The sequence below is a fragment of the Bombina bombina genome, chromosome 3 (genome assembly GCF_027579735.1).
Source record: "Bombina bombina isolate aBomBom1 chromosome 3, aBomBom1.pri, whole genome shotgun sequence".
NCBI lineage: Eukaryota > Metazoa > Chordata > Amphibia > Anura > Bombinatoridae > Bombina > Bombina bombina.
Window position 1 is genome coordinate 1,167,423,350 of NC_069501.1, and position 16,910 is coordinate 1,167,440,259.

General features: G+C 36.8%; 2 long non-coding RNA genes across 2 annotated transcripts; one reads left to right on the plus strand and one right to left on the minus strand.

Moving 5' to 3' along the window:
* The first annotated feature begins 1,001 nt into the window (after positions 1-1,001).
* LOC128654590 (uncharacterized) lies at positions 1,002-4,898 on the plus strand. The gene is made up of 2 exons (XR_008401469.1): positions 1,002-1,152; positions 4,722-4,898. It is a non-coding gene; the product is annotated as an uncharacterized LOC128654590 (long non-coding RNA).
* Positions 2,379-14,286, minus strand: LOC128654589 (uncharacterized). The gene is made up of 3 exons (XR_008401468.1): positions 14,079-14,286; positions 12,505-12,762; positions 2,379-2,447 (listed from the first exon to the last, which is right to left on the minus strand). It is a non-coding gene; the product is annotated as an uncharacterized LOC128654589 (long non-coding RNA).
* Between the last annotated feature and the right edge of the window lie 2,624 nt (positions 14,287-16,910).

The window sequence follows — 16,910 nt, forward strand, 5'->3', positions numbered from 1 at the left end:
GAGAGTTTGTGTAATCCAGCAATAGTTCACATTTGGTCTATGTAACAAATTACAAAAATAGACACAACTCAGCAGTTTACACACAGCAGCTATTAGATACTCCTTATAGTAACCAATAAAAATAAAAACCTTCAGTAGTTTTGAAATTCATTTTTAAATGTAAAAACGAAATCTATTTTGAGACTACACTGGGATTGTAAAATATGTTTAGTTTTTTACTTCTCTTTTTCTTATGTGCTATTTTGTTAGGGACCGTGTGTAGTGTAACAATTGTTTCCCCTAAATTTGTTCCAAATCACTTGCTATACTTGCTAAGAAGCATAAAATGTATGGAAATGTGTCTATCATGTTTATTTTTGTTTTTGAAATAGTTTGTTTTGTTCATTAAAACCATCACCTATTGTTCTCAGAAGCAAACTTTTTTCTTCTTGTTAAAGTGCAACACACCAAGATCTATGTAAATCACATCTACAGACAGTGAACAAAATTGTAAATACAATAATAAAAACAAAATGCCACAATACAAAAAAGGAACATATAAAAAAATTAAATATAGAAGAGTTCAGTCAAAAAAAAAAAAAAAAAGTAGATTCCCCATACAGAACGCAACATGAATTCAGTAACAAAATATTATCCATACATCAATGGAATCTCAACAACAGAACATAGTGCATGGAAAAAACTACACCTCTGCTAATATCTGGAAAAACAGCGAATAGTCAACGCGTTTCAGCTCAGTATCAGATCTTTCTCAAACTGTGCTGAATTTATTTTTACCTTAAATGTTCTGAAAATTCAAGACTCGTACATCAAGTGCTTCAAGCAAGAAAGGTTTGGTATGTGTAAATCAATGCACACCTCATCTATAAAAACATTTTTGTTGGTTTTCCGATAGGAGGCAACCAGTACTTACAGTAGTTATAAGCTGATTATTATTTTTCTTCATATTTTGTGAATTTGGGTATTTTGTTTTTCTATATGTTACCTATAACATTGATTTTTTCCTCTTTTTTTTTAACTAGTAGCAATTTCTAAAAAAAAAAAGATACCTTTAGTTTCTAATTATAACCTAAAACACACATTGCTGCTTGAGAAAATGGATCACCGCTTGAAATCCAGAAAAGGGAACAGTTGCATCTTTAAAGGGCAGAGGTATATTTAAAGTCAAAATTAAACTTTCAAAATTCAGATAGAGCATTCAATTAAATTCAAAATTAAAGGGATTAGTTGCATTTGTATGTGTGTGTATATATATATATGGTGGTTTCAATTAATATTTATGTACAAATACCTAAATGAACAGTTTCCAGTACATATGTAGCTGGCATAAAAAGTAATTGCGAACACATTGATTACAGTACAGTGTACTTTTAACCACAGGCACTGAGCATAATAAAATAAGGACATATTTTGCATTCAAGTTGTATTAATGTTATTTAATTGTAGATTTATTATCTGACAAATTCTCTAGCAAAACATTTAGTAAACAAGCAGGATATAATCTTCATGAAGAGGTGATTATAAATGCAAACAAATACAGCAAAATAAGATTAAGGGGACACGAAACCCAACATTTTTCTTTCCTGATTCAGATAGAGCAGACATTTTTAAACAACTTTCCAATTTACTTCTGTTTACAAATTTGTTTTGTTCTTTTGGTGTCTTTTGTTGAAGGAACAATGATGCACTACTGGGAGCTACATGAATACATTGGAAAGCCAATCCTGAAGCATATGTGTACAGTCACCAATTAGTAGCTAGCTCCCAGCTTCTGAGCCTACTTAGGTATGCGTTTTTTAACAAAGGTTACCAAGAGATCTAAAAAATATATATAATGTAAGTAAATCAGAAAGTTGTTTAAAACTGTATGATCTGTCTTAATCATAAAAGGAAACATTTTGGGTTTTGTGTCCCTTTAAAGGGATACTAAACCCAATTTATTTCTTCTTTGATGATTCAGATAGAGCATGCAATTGTAAGCAACTTTCTAATTTACTCCTATCATCAATTATTCTTTGTTCTCTTGCTATCTGTATTTGAAAAAGCAGGAATCTATGCTAAGGAGCTGGCACATTTTTGATTCAGCACCCTGGATAGCGCTTGCTGATTGTTGGCTACATTTAGCACAACCCAGGTGCTGAACCAAAAATGGGCCGGCTGCTAAAGCTTACATTCTTGCTTTTGAAATAAAGATAGCAAGAGAACAAAGAAAAATTAATAATAGTATTAAATTAGAAAAGTTGCTTCGAATTGCAAGCTCTTTCTGAGTCACGAAAGAAAAAAAATTGGGTTTAGTGTCCCTTTAATTGTGCAATATAAGTACTCACTTTCTTCGTCGGTTTGTCTCTGTAGATAGTTTCTGAGCACGTCTTCGATATGTCTTCTGATCTTCTAACAAAGCTTGGCGTTCTTCCTCCAAGTCGATTTCCAACTGACTTGTTACATTTCTTGTTACAAACTACAGTTAAGAATATTTATAAATATAAAGTCATCCCACCATGGACTGTATATATATTGCAGTTACATACTTTTGACATCATTTTAATACCAGATGGGAATAGTAAAAATTGTATTTTTTTTCCTCCACTGATGTAATCTTATAGTTATTACTTAAAGGGTATCTCTTATGCCAAACATCATATGTTCAGAATCAGTAGAGAGTGTTGTACTTGTATTTGTCCCTAGAAAGCTAAAATTATATTTTGAAATGCTAGGATTTACCAGTGCAACAAGGGGGGATTTCAGTCATGAAGTATAAAATACTTCATGCTGAAAGTTCCTTTATTTGCCGTGCTGAGAGCCTCAGGCAGCCCACAGCAGAACGCTATTTTATCACTGAGGTGATCTTAGCCAATAGTGTGCTAGATATCCGGCATAATGCCAGCTGGCCTGCACAGCTATTGGTTATGAGGTGAAAACATCACCTCATTGAAAAATAGCGTTCTGCTGTGGGCGGCCTGAGGCGCTTAGCGTTGCCAAACGCTGCAGACAAATAAAGGAACTTTCAGCATGAAGTATTTTAGTATTTTATATTTCATGGCTGAAAGTCCCCTTTATTTGTTGCACTGTTAAATCCTAGTGTTTCAGAAACACTAGGATTTACTATCACTTTAATAAACTAAAAAAGGTATTGGCAGCATTTGTTATACTCAGACATAGTAATCATAATTAAGCAACCTAGAACACTAGTGTTTAATTACTCGTACACAATTCAATCAATAATGGATCAACATAACAGTTATGTAAAGCAAACTGTTACAGGATTCAAATGTTTGAAAAGGTAATTTTTGATGCTTTGACCTATTTGGTGCTATAAGAAGCTTAATTGTTTGGTCACTTAAAGGGACGATGTACGTTTTCTTCCCTTTAATGTGTTCCCAATTATCCATTTTACTTGCCTGTGTATATTAAATAGTTTACAAATGTCTCCTTTACCTTTATTTTGTCATCTGAAAAGGCGGATTTTGTCTAGTTAAACAGTCACCTTTACTGAAAATATAAATAGTGCAGTATTCTCTACAGAAATGTTATGAAATTAAGAGGCAGCAGCAGAAGCCAACTTCTCTGTGGGTTTTTATTTCCAGAGAGAGAGAAAAGATAAGGAGGCCTTTTTGAGGATCAGCCCATTCAAATGGGTTTGTTTTTGAGAACAAAACAACAAAAGAGACTATAACAAGGAATTGTAAACACATTAAAATGACACCAATTTTACAGTGCAGTGCCCCTTTAAATATATCACAGAAATACATATATTGTCAATATTAACAATCAGAAGAACTGATGCAGTAAACAGGTAAACTATTTTTAACCTTGATTAACTCTAAGAGGCCCATTTATCAAGCTCCATATGAAGCGTGCGGGCCCGTGTTTCTAAAGACCGCTGCTCAGAGCAGGCGGACAGGAATTGACACAATTCAACCCGATCGAGTACGATCGGGTTGATTGACACCTCCCTGCTGGCGGCCCATTAGCCACGAGTCTGCAGGGGGCGGCGTTGCACCAGCAGCTCTTGTGAGCTGCTGGTGCAATGCTGAATACGGAGAGCGCATTGCACTGTCGGATCAGGTCCGCAAGACCTTTGATACATAGGCCTCTAAGGATAACTTTCAGCATAACCTAAGTATTCTTTTTTTGCTGCATTTATCCTTAGCACTTACAATGGAGGGCTATCCACACTGCTAACATTTCTACAAGCAAAGGGATCGTTAATTGCGCTAGAAGTAAGCTTTTTGTGTCCATCAGGTTGTGCTCGAATTATGAATTGAAAGTAAACTGTTTTCATAAATACATACTTCTACATATATCTGATGGTATTTTGGTACAATATATATATATATATATATATACACACACACACATATATATATATATATATATATATATATATATATAAAAATAGGTATATATATATATATAAATATCTATATAAATATATAGAACATATTCTGCTATGTGCAGAACATTGTAATGTGAAATATATATATATATTTTTTTTTTAAAGATTTTTATTGAGGTTGTTCAAGAAAAAAAACGGTAAACGAAAGTTCAGTTACATATATACATCAGGTACAGCAATTATAGTTTTGCTATTACATTCAGGTACAGGATATTGCATTACAATATACATAACTGTGTATAACCAAAAGGGAGATACAGTACCATTATACAGAATAACACTGAACAAATATATTGAAACCACCTTTTCTTTTTATGTTTTGTAGGAAATGAATGCCCCTCCAGGACTTCAACAGGCCACTGATGGACCTATGTAGTCTAAATGGTTAGAGGAGGAGCCCTAATGTTACCAACGGTCACTCTTGGACCTTGGGATTTGGTTAATTAGTATGATATAAGGCCACTCTTGGGCAAGATAAATGAATAAATAACTATAAACATAACATAGTATCCTTATTTAATGTAGAACAATGGATCTTAGGATACATATATTATATCAGTCGCTAAAAGTTACCTTGAGTGGTATATACGGATAACATCTCATGTAATGAAAAGCGTGTATCATAAAATAATCATATAGAGGGAACCATCATAATTAATGTTTCAGGAAAACTTTATGAACTAGAAGGCAACTGTAAAGTCATTATATATCACAGAAGTAGAATATATAGCTGTTTATATACATTTAGGGTCAGCATACTCACAGTGGGTAATAAAGATATATATACTCTAGGATACTATTACCTCTCTATATCCAAAGTAACTGATACAATTATGTGAAGGTGGGATAATTCAGTGTAAGGTGTAATCAGGTAGATGGGCATTAACCCACTAATATATATGTGATCAGTTCCTGATAGGAAACTAAGGTGCACTGTTACGGCAACTGACAGCATATTAGCGCAGTAAAATCAGTGAGAGTGACCAATCTACATTAGATAGAGTCCCACCTTCAAGATTTGGAGGGCAGACAATAGAGATATAACTTTGGAACCCACATACATTTTTAATGGGGGGATTATACCCACATTACTTTGCCTGGAGTATTAATGTATATCTTGCTAGGGCTGAAATGCTAAGATTCACTAGAGAATTGAACATTCTGGTGGCAGTGTTGAGCATGTGAGTGCAGAAGTGTGTTATACCCACTGGTCTGTAATGAACCATCAATTTTGGGGCTAAGGTCAAAGCCATATTCATTCTGTGTCATTTATAGTAGTTTGTATGTTATTCAGCTATAAGTGATTTTACTTGTTGATGTGACAATTCAGATATAGAAAACGGTAAACATCAATTGTGTATTTACAACTGTAACTGAAATATCTAATTGACTGTGAGGGCTACTATATATACACGTCACAGCAAGTAATCGTAATTCAATACAACCACACCTCCTAACAGGTTTAACTTAACCAGCTAACATAAAAATTCTCTATAAATACTCAAAAGAACTTCTTAACCTCACAACATTTGAATGTCACAAATCCCGCCACGTCTCTAAGGTTAAGAGAGAGAGGCATATTATGGGAGCAAATTACTATATAGGATATGGGAGAACAATTCATAATCTTTCAATTTCATTGTGCGGTATGGTACTTAGCTGCATAAAGTCTTAACCAGATAGTAAAGGCTAAACAGTTGTAGGGAGACAATAAACCTCTAGTATACGATATTTTACTATTGTAATAACATAAATAATAGTAATCTTGAATTCTCTAGAGGGGAATAATGACTGCCAAACGCAGCTATAGCATAGCAATATACATAACAAAATAGGAAGTTTGCATCCCTAAGCATATATAGTGTGGACATATAACAATTATACCTCCAATTGTCTAACACCTTTGGGCTAGTAGATAAAGGAGCTATATGGGGAGCAAGTGTGGTATTGATTGTACAGAAAACGTTCTCCTGAGCCAAAGGCTTTATCAGGCTCTGATGATTAGAACTAGCCAGAGTGACCCCAAAAACATATAATGTCTCTATCTTTTCTCCAGTTATGCCAGCGTAAGGTAGGCGTTAGATTTGGCAATCAGGTGCTCACTATCCCACTCCAAGTCGCAAGGCCAGATGGGCTCCCCCCGAAACACAATGTTCCGTGTGACATCTCTGCCACTCAATAGACATCAGGGACCGATCGTCCCGCACACACCTCTGAATCCCAGGAGAGGAGCAGAGCCCACCACCATCCCCACTGCTGATGACAGCCATAGGCATAAGCGGGTGAGCTGGGTTAAACGCTACCTTCAAGTTGGGTGGGGTCAGGTCTGACGTTTTGGCGATGTCCACTCCCTCTGTCTTGAAGTCAAAATCCCCATGATAGCAGGAGTCGCGTGTGGGAATAACCTCCTCCATGTTGCCAGGTATAAACTCCGTTGCGGTCGCACATTGGGGTAAGATCTGTTCTTGATCTGCATATAGCCACGGTTCTTGTGCTGAGGTTCCCAATGACATATGATCTTTCTGCTGATCTTCCGCTGAAGTTGGTATAGTGCTATCGCCATATTTCTCTATCCGCCCTTTCATTCCTGCAGGTTAAACATTTTGCATGGATCTTGATGTTAAAGGGGCAGTATACTATAAAATCGTTTTTCCCTTAATGTGTTTCCAATTACTTGTTTTTCCAGTTGCAGAGTATAAAATGTATGATATTTGCTTTTTTAAGGCTTATTTGTGTATATGAATGAGCTGATTTTGTGTTTTGAAGCCACAACCTAATAAAATGGGTTGAGCTTGTAGGTATAATCAGATCTCATTACTTTATCACATGGTGTAATATCACCTGCTTCTTTATCTTATATCTGTCCATAAACCAATCACCAATACTGGAGAGAACAATGGAAAATTAACATTTTCTTACCTTATCTCTTCTATAAACAACTGGGAGTGTAATTTCTTCTACTGGCTGTGTTAACAGAGCTAGGCCTCGAGACCAAAAATCAGGATGGGTGGGGATACCACAGGCTAAATAAACTATTTCAAATGCCATTATAAGGCTAATGGAAATACTTGTAAACAATTTAATACACTCCAGCAGGTAAAGTGGATCATTGGGAACAAATTAAAGGGGAGACATTTTTTGAGTAAACTGTCCCTTTAAGAGTAGGTTGCACAGTTCAATTTTTAAACTTTGGTAGTGATTTTCTAGAAATTGCGTAATCCTGCTTTCCCACTTGTTCAAAGCCTCCTTATTCAAAGCAAGTTTTGAGTGGCTTAATACCTTGAGCAGTCTTTTTTTCAGGATAGATGGTTCCCTTTTTAGGTAAATTCAGATGTGGTAGTTATAAACTACTTTGTAACCCAGGAGTCTGGGGGTTTCATGCGGCAGCCCCAGACACGCGGTATGCTGAACGAGTTATTTCTATCTCCAGGGATTATGCAGATGCAGGCCCGCATGGCTTTCTGAAGAGCATTGGTCAGGGTTGCAGTCGAAAATCTACTCCGGTATCTTGTAGATATTGAGCTATACATTTCCTCACTCAATTAGGTAGAATTGCCAGGTAGATTATTTAAAAACATGAATTAAAATACTTCAAAAACCAGGAGCTTCACTGAGACGCGCCCTGCCGCTTCAGAAGTTGGCTCCGACACCAATGTGAAATATTTATAGTAAATACATAGTTAAAACCTTTATTAAAAATGAATATTGCAAAAATATTATTTTTCATGTTTTCATCGACTTAACTGCAAAGGGCTGCAATGCACTTCTATATATGGCTATATATGTATTTATGTACATATAAATATATACATATATACGTATGTGTATATATATATATATATATATATATATATATATCTGTAAATACATATATATATATACACATAGAAATATATATATATATATATATATATATATGCATATCTAGACTTTTTTTTCTAACACCTGAGACCTCATATCTTTAAGCCCTTATAACTTTTGTGTACAAAATGTTTTTAATCATTTTTATTAGATAGTTATTATGAGTATAACTATACTTTGTAATGTGTTTTTGATGTGTTATGTGCAACCTTTTAGTTTCATGAAACAGTTAACCAGAGCTCTGAAGTAGCAGTAATAATTTTAGCATAAATCATTATTGCGCTAAAGCGATCGTATTTACTTTCAACTCGTAATACCAGCGTTAAGCCCAACGAGCGCAAACACCCACTATAAACCCCTTATTGCACGATCGTTGTTCCGATGTAGACAAATTAACCTGGTCATCAAAGGGTTAACAGATCTAAGATCTTTATTTATTTTATATTCATGTCTAGTTCATCACTGTAGAACGATATCCTCTAGCACTTTATTAAAGTCTTTGAACTGATTTTTTTTTTACAGATAATGCACATTTTAAGTCTTCATCATCACTTCACTATGTAGTAAATAACAACAACCTCTTTTAACCCCTTAACGTCGTTAGGATGTTCCATGCAATCCTAACAGCACTGGGCTTTAACGATGTTAGGAGGGCATGGAATGTCATAACTGATTTGGCGTAACTGATCTGCGCTTTAAAAATGTGAACTGTGTTTGTGGGCGTGCCTAGAATCGTAGGCAGTCCCTCATGATCCAATCCCACCCTTGAAATCATGTGATCGCATCCACAATTGCGTGATTTCATTTTTTAAAGTTTGTTCCAATGTTAAAAACACTTGGCCCCGGCATGAAGGGGTTAAAAATCAACTAAAATAAAAATATAAACAAGCATGCCACCAAACATTTTTTATCAAAATTCATATCACTATTATATTTTTATATTTCTAATAATCGTGGGTTGTTTTTACACCTTTGAGGAAAAAAAATGTAAATGGATTTTACCTTTTATTTTATTTATTTTTTACAAATTTGCTTTATTTTCTTGGAATTCTTGGTTGGAAGCAGAACCTAGGTAGGCTCATATGCTAATTTCTAAGCCCTTGAAGGCCACCGCTTATCTCAGTGCATTTTGACATTTTTGTCACAACTGAACAGTGCTAGTTTCTGTGTGCCATATAGATAACATTGTGTTCACTCCCGTAGAGTTATGTATGAGTCAGCACTGATTGGCTATAATGAAAGTCTGTCAAAAGAATTTAAAGGGACAGTATACACCAATTTTCATAAAACTGCATGTAATAGATGCTATAAAGAATAATATGAACAGATACTAATATAAAAATCCAGTATAAAAATGTTTAAAAACGTACTTAGAAGCTCCCAGTTTAGCTCTTTTGAAAAGGTTTGCTAGAACACCCACTGAAAGTGGGTGTATAGCAACAAAAAACAGACACTTCCCTGCATATGAAAATACTCTTTACACAAACAGGAGAAACCTGGAGTATGTATACATCAGTAAACTTTAAAACTATGGGGCTTGGTTAGGAGTCTGAAAATCAGGGCAATGTTATTTAAAAATAAGCAAAACTATACATTTAAAAAACAAAACAAACAAAAAACACCTGTATGGGCAATATAAATGGATCATCTACAAAACATTTATGCAAAGAAAAATCTAGTGTATAATGTCCCTTTAAATAAGGGGGCAGTCTGCAGATGTACAAGGTAATCACAGAGGTAAAAAGTATATTTTTATAACAGTGTTGGTTATGCAAAACTGGGAATGGGTAATAAAGAGATTATCTATCTTTTTAAACAATAAATTCTGGAGTAGACTGTCCCTTTACGACTTCTTGTACCTTGTCACAGATGCGATGCACATTCACAGATCAATGACAATGAAGTCTTTTTGACAACCCATATTGTTTGCATTGTACATTTTTTTTTCAGTGGATGCATCATTCCATATTATTACTGAGGACTTTTTTTATACTTGTTATGTAACTTTTAAAATGTGTAAAAAAAAAACATGCAAAAATGTAAAGCTTATAATCTCTTGATTGTGCAAAGCTAAATTGAGCTGTGTGATACAGCTGTCAAAAAGACGGTGTTCTAAAGTAAATGGTAAACCATAGGAATGTGTATACTACGTCACTTTCAGTGACGTATTATCAGCTGTTGGAGTGGTGTGGCGCACAATGCGCATGCGCAAGAAGACCAACCTCCTATAAACAGCTGTTTAAGGAGATTTACTTGTGAACAACGGGTCGAGGAATTCTATGGACTGTAAGCTGAAATATGCATGCACAAACAATGCTGCGCATGCGCACACGGTCCGTGAAATGTGTGACAGGAGCTGGTGTCGTGTTGAGTAGCCAGGATACTGCTAATGACACATGATCTGAATCTCCCAGACTTTGCCAGTGGAGAGAAGGGTAAGGCCTGTCACCCTGTACTGGGGCCTGGGATAAGCACATAGCAAGTTGACAGGATATCCCCGGAAGGGTTAGCTAAGTTTTTATTATATGGATGGACTATATGAACTGATCAATCAGGGTATACAGCCTTTTTTCTTATGATCGAAATACACAAAACAAATACTTCAATATACACAAACTTCAGATGCGTAATAGTTAACACGGTTATTGGCCACATATCAAAACAGACCAAAAATGTATATATTTATCTATATATGTATATATTTAACTGCACAGGGTGGGTATATTGAATATAGCAACCGCAGTGCGCGCGCATGCGCAGTGAAGGCTATTAACCTCTATAAATTATGATTACGGGCCATATATATCATCGACCTGTTGCTTAATTTACATCAGCTGTTTGGAGGAGGTTGGGGCTCTTGCGCATTGAGAGCCACACCCCTCCAGCAGCTGAATTCCTATGCGGTATACCAGTTTCTTTAGAACACCGGCAATGTTACTGATCTGTAAATGTGAAATGCTTCTGTCAGAGGGCGTAAGAATACGTGTGCTCCATGATGGCGGAACCCAGTATGAAGAGCTGGAGCTTTACCTACAAGTACCTGTAACAGGTTAAAATAAGAGAACTACTTTGAAGAGAACTGCAAGCACAAGAGGAAAAAAATAGCTCGGTAAGAATTAACCCTGCTAATGTAGCTGTACTCAGCTGTTGATGTCCTTCTAACGTGATGTTAAACCGTCAGTTTGATTGTTGTAAATAAAAACACTAAGCAGTGTCTTATACTTAATAGAAATCATTCCAATATGTATTATTCGTCTTTTTTAATGAATGTTACCTTTTATTTCTTTTTTACACTACATTTGTACAGTGTCCATTACTTCCTGTCACAGCCCTACAAGGAGGAGAAGGCCTCTGCAGGAAGGTTTATCTTAGACTGATGTCATCAACCTTCTGAAATTACATGAGCAGGTTTACTATAAAGTGAATAGACTACAGTAGATAACAGGGAGTCAGACTTGCTCATGCCCAGGATAGTTAGAATATACCCTAAACATGTCAGCTCCCTTATCACACTGAAGGCAGTGGCTACACTGAGAATTTATAAGTGCTCATTATGCAAAAAACAAGTAAGTTGTTTGCTGGGTTTTTTTTTTTTTTTTTTTTTACAAAATCTTTTTCTACCAAAGGAGCACTGTTGAATATCCCTCTAAGCTCCATGTTTACTTTCACAAATACATATACTGTATATGCTACTATATATCAGAAAATATATTATAAACTCTATTTAATTACAACATTCTGTAATACAATGCTAAGTAGGCCTCCAAAAAGTCACTGTGATTTATCAAGCTGCGGCAGACAGGGGAGCACATACGCGCTCTGTCCGCCGCAGCTCACCTCTGGCGGGCTGAATTCCGCTGCTGGAATTCAGCATTGCACACGAGTGCTATTTTGCTCTTGCGTGCAATCCCGCCCCCCTACCCAGGCACAACCAATCACGTGCAGGCTGGAGTTGTCAATCTCCCTGGTCGGACGAGACTGGGGAGACTGAAATTCGCCACCTAAGAGGTGGCGCAAGGTTAGGGAAGCAGCGGTCTGATGATCGCTGCTTGTTACATACGGACTGCAGATTCTCTTGTGAGAACCTGCAGTCGTAGGCAGGCGAAGCCTGTCGAAAGGGTTTGATAAATCAACCCCCATCTCTTACTAAGAAGGTCCATACTTTCTAATTTTCCCATCTGACATCCTGAAAATCTCCTTACAAAATACATACTGACAAATAGGAAATTAAACTTTTAAAAGGATACGAATAAGGGTTAATTGTTTGGTGTTGCATTTTTTCCTTTGCGCTTTAATGGATTGTATCAAAAAAGTGTTCACATATTTTCTTCATTGACCAAAAAAGAATCTTATCCATGCTTTAAACCTACGTCCCCGGTAAAGTTGGGATGAGGTTGCTGCTAGGCCCGTAACATCACAAAGGTTGCACCTTATTAAGTTCCTGTGCAAGGATGATATCAAAATCTATATTGTCAAAAGGTTTATTCTCCCCTGGTGTTTGAATTCTGGAAACATAAATAAAAAACAGAAAACATTTTATTAGTAAGATATGCTAACAATGATTCATGTACAAAATGCTAATAAATGTGCTCATTGTACATGACAGAGATGTGAGGAGATATTGGCACATACTGTTAGTAATTAAAAAATGATATGATGCAGGGAAGAAAGGTTATACTAGCTCAGGTAATTATGTTGCAGTCTATAATGGTCTGATTACAGTAGAGAGAAAGAGATCATATGTGCAAAATTCAAAAACAGTAATAACTATGTAAATCAGGGATGGCCAACTAGCGACCAGTGGACTACATAAGGCCTTCCGCACTAGCCTATGCAGTCCCTGGGAAAAACAGAACTAAAAATGTTTGCCACAATTTTTGTAGCCCCTAAGATGTGTGTTTAGGGTTTTTTGGTAAGTGCCAATAAGGTGGCCAAAACAAAAAAGAACCCTCTGTAGGAGTGGAGACAGAGGGTACCTTGCAACCGTAGATAAAACTGGCCCTGTTCCACTGAACAATTTTAGGAAATGCAGTAAATTATTATTTGGGTATTTCAAAGCCATACATTTATGTGTGACCCTTATGGCTTCTAAAAAATATTAATCAATAAGTTAGGAAGTTGAACATAACTAATGCAAATGAATGCAGGTTAAAATGACATAAACTTTCTTAAAGGGATATGAAAGTTAAAATTAAATTTTCATGGTTCAGATATACCTAGCATGCAATTTCAAAATACTTTTCAATTTGCTTATATTATCAAATATGTGTTCTCTTCATATCCTTTATTGAAAAGCACAGCTATGTGAGCTCAGAAACAGCAATCCACTACTAGGGTTTAGCTGGTGTTTGGTGGCTACACATATATTTACCTCTTGTCATTGAGTCACCATATGTGCTCAGCTATCTTCAGATACTGTGAAGTATAAAGGTGTTAATGGCATTTAACACCTTATGGGGCAGCCAAGGGGTGTAAACAAAAGTGTGTGTGCAATCAGAGACAATACAATTTAATTAGGTGGTAGTTTATTTAGATTAGGCAAGTAATAGAGGGGCATATATATATAAATATAAGTGCTTGGTGTATATTAAACGCTTAGCTGCCAGAGGGGGTATATTACATAGCAATGTGATGCTGCCAGAAGGGGGCTATTAAACATACATACAGCAATGTGATGCAATTTTGTGCTAGAAAAAATAAAATAATGTCCCTTATGCATGTGCCCGTTAGTAGGTAACGGTGACAATTTTATTTGTCCCGACAATTGCAGTTAATATACAGTCCACCTGACACGGGTTCTCTGAAGTAATGAATAACTTACCATCGTGTCAGGAACATGAAGGTCTGTCTATGGTCAGAGGTAGTGGAAGCCTGCGAGATTCCGGTGTGAGAGTGCCCCGCCATCTTAACAACCAGACGCTGCTTCCTTCACAACGGAAACCAAGGAAACCGTCTGGGCAGGGTAGAAGGAGGAGATCGCCAGTATGAATAAGAGAGAAAAGAAAGAAGCAGGGAGGGAACAACGAGAACAGAAGGAGAGGACGGAGGGGGAGAGCCGTGCTATAGGCGGTGTTGGGATGACTGGAATTTAGGGGGAAGGATCTTTGTGGGTGACAATGAATAAAGAGTGCAGGAAATAAAGGGAAAATGAACGGTGACAAAGTATAAAGAGAGCAGCATTGAAGGGAAAAAGAAGAGGCATGGCGATAAGAAAGCTTGAGATGTGTACAAATACAAAGCTTGTCGGGGTAATATTTATTAAAATGGAGAGAAAAAAAAAGGCAAAGTGTATCAACTATGTCGTTTGAATATAGGAACACTGGAGCAAATATGTACCAGAACTAAATTGTGACTATACACTGTTAAAAATGTTTTTGCTTGGGGACACAATATTTCCTTTTTTTTCGTTTTAAAGACTGTTCAATCAATATAACTCATCTTTCTGCCACATGTAGATCTACTTAGTTACAAACGTTATTATAAATGTTTTATTCAATGCCCGTTCTGAAGATTAGCTGTTCAATCAACACGGTTCCTATAGGAACTCATAGCTGTCACTCTCGTAATATATGAAGAACCCATACTGTCAGTGGCGTCACTAGGGTTGGTGTCACCCGGTGCGGTAAGTCATGGTGTCACCCCCCCCCCCCCCAGAAAGCAGACACACACAAAAACACAGGCAAACACACATACAAACACTCAGACACACTTAAACACATACTCAGATGCACACACAAACACTCGGAAACACACTCAGACAGACACACAAAAACACACACACAAAAACACTGAGACACACACACACAAAAGCACTGAGACACACACACACACAAAAACTCAGACACACACATACAAAATATGTAAACTGCACTGCATTAATTATAAAGCTCATGCCTAGAGCTGCTCCCTGGCTCAGCAGAGCATCAAATGAAAGATAAACAGAGCACTCTAAAATAATCACTGAAGAAAAGGTTTAGGCACGCAAACTATGAAAATTCTGCTCTCTGACTCTGTTCCAAGTCTGTCAGTGCACAGCCCTGGGCCGCATGTCACTGAGCAGTGAGCACAGATAGGCAGGCAGGTTTAGGCTAGCAGCGCAACTTTGCAAGCCCCACGGCACACCCACAACATTCATAGTGAAATTGGGCAGGGGAGGAGCAAAGTACAAACAAGCAAAAGCAGCCGGGAAAACTATTTGTTGAAATTGCAGCACTGGCTCAAGGGGCAAAAAAAATTGTGTGTCTACAACTTCCCCAGTCCCACTAATGTTCACAAATGTCAGCCTCAAATAAAATAATCTATGCATCTCAACATTGTATTTCTTTGAATTTCAATAAAATTTAAAATTTAAAAAAAAAAAAAAAAATTTTTTTTTTTTTTTTGGTGTCACCCACTGGAGGGTGTCACCCGGGTGCGGCCCGCCCCCCCCGCCCCCCCCCTAGTGACGCCACTGCATACTGTGATATTTTACGTTCGTGTAAGAAACTGTCCTCTTCATATATCAAAGTGTGTAGCACAAAAAACCCCCACACATTTCAACTGCACGATCTCTAACAATTATTTACCATACCGTTTGTTATTCTCACAGTCTAGTTCCTACAGGCAAAAAAAAACAAAAAAAAAACGATAAAACAAGAAAAAGGGAACAATGCACCTTCCAAAATAACCAGTCCATCTTGATTTAATCAATATGACAGTATGCACATGTGCACTTGTGCAGCAGTGAAAGTGCAATGGTGACAGTTGTAAGTGTGCAACATTGTTAGTTCTATGGCGATAGGATGCTGGGTGTCCTGTCAAAAAATCCAAGTTGTTGAAATCTCCAATTACACCCAAACCATTCATCTGATTGGTTGTGCATCCTGTCCCTCACTAAGACATGGGCCAATCAGATGGACACTGTAATTCAGCATTAGCTCCTATCTTCACTATCTATTTTTGCCTCCGCCTGGGGGGTTCCCCCTTTTAAACCTCATTTCCAAAGTTCACTTGGGTGGATGCCAGAGGATCGGCGGTGCGCCCCCATAACCCCCCAGACAGATGCAAAAACAAATAGTGAAAACGGGAGAGTCACCGGAAGTGACGTAATTGGAGATGTCGACGACTTGGAGTTTTTGACAGCCAGATTACGAATGGATCGCTAATTAATGCTCCCGCTCGAGCGCTAATTGTGCTAGAAGTAAGCTTTTTGCTCTCATTGGGTTGCACTCGTATCATGAGTTGAAAGTAAACTGTTTTTGCTCACTTGCTAACCCGATAAGTACAAAAAGATCAAACTTACAATATCGCGTGCGTGTTCACGTGTTTCCACATAGAAGTCAATGGAGAAAGAAAAGTGGAAAAAACCTAGCATCCCACTCTTTTACCTGCTGGAGTGTATTGAATTGTTTACAAGTAACTTGTTTACTCTTTTTTCAGTATTTGAAATACTGATTTAGTATAGGTGGGAATACAGCAGACTAAATCAGCTATTTCAAATGCCAAAAGAACTAATGCATTTATATATACATATATACATCTTTAGAAATGTATATGTATGTATCGCTATGTTAAAAACCCTTGAGCTACCTTTTTTTTCCCTAACACTTGAGATTTCATATCTTTAAACCCTTATAACTTTTGTGTGCAATAAAATAATTTTTATTAGATAGTG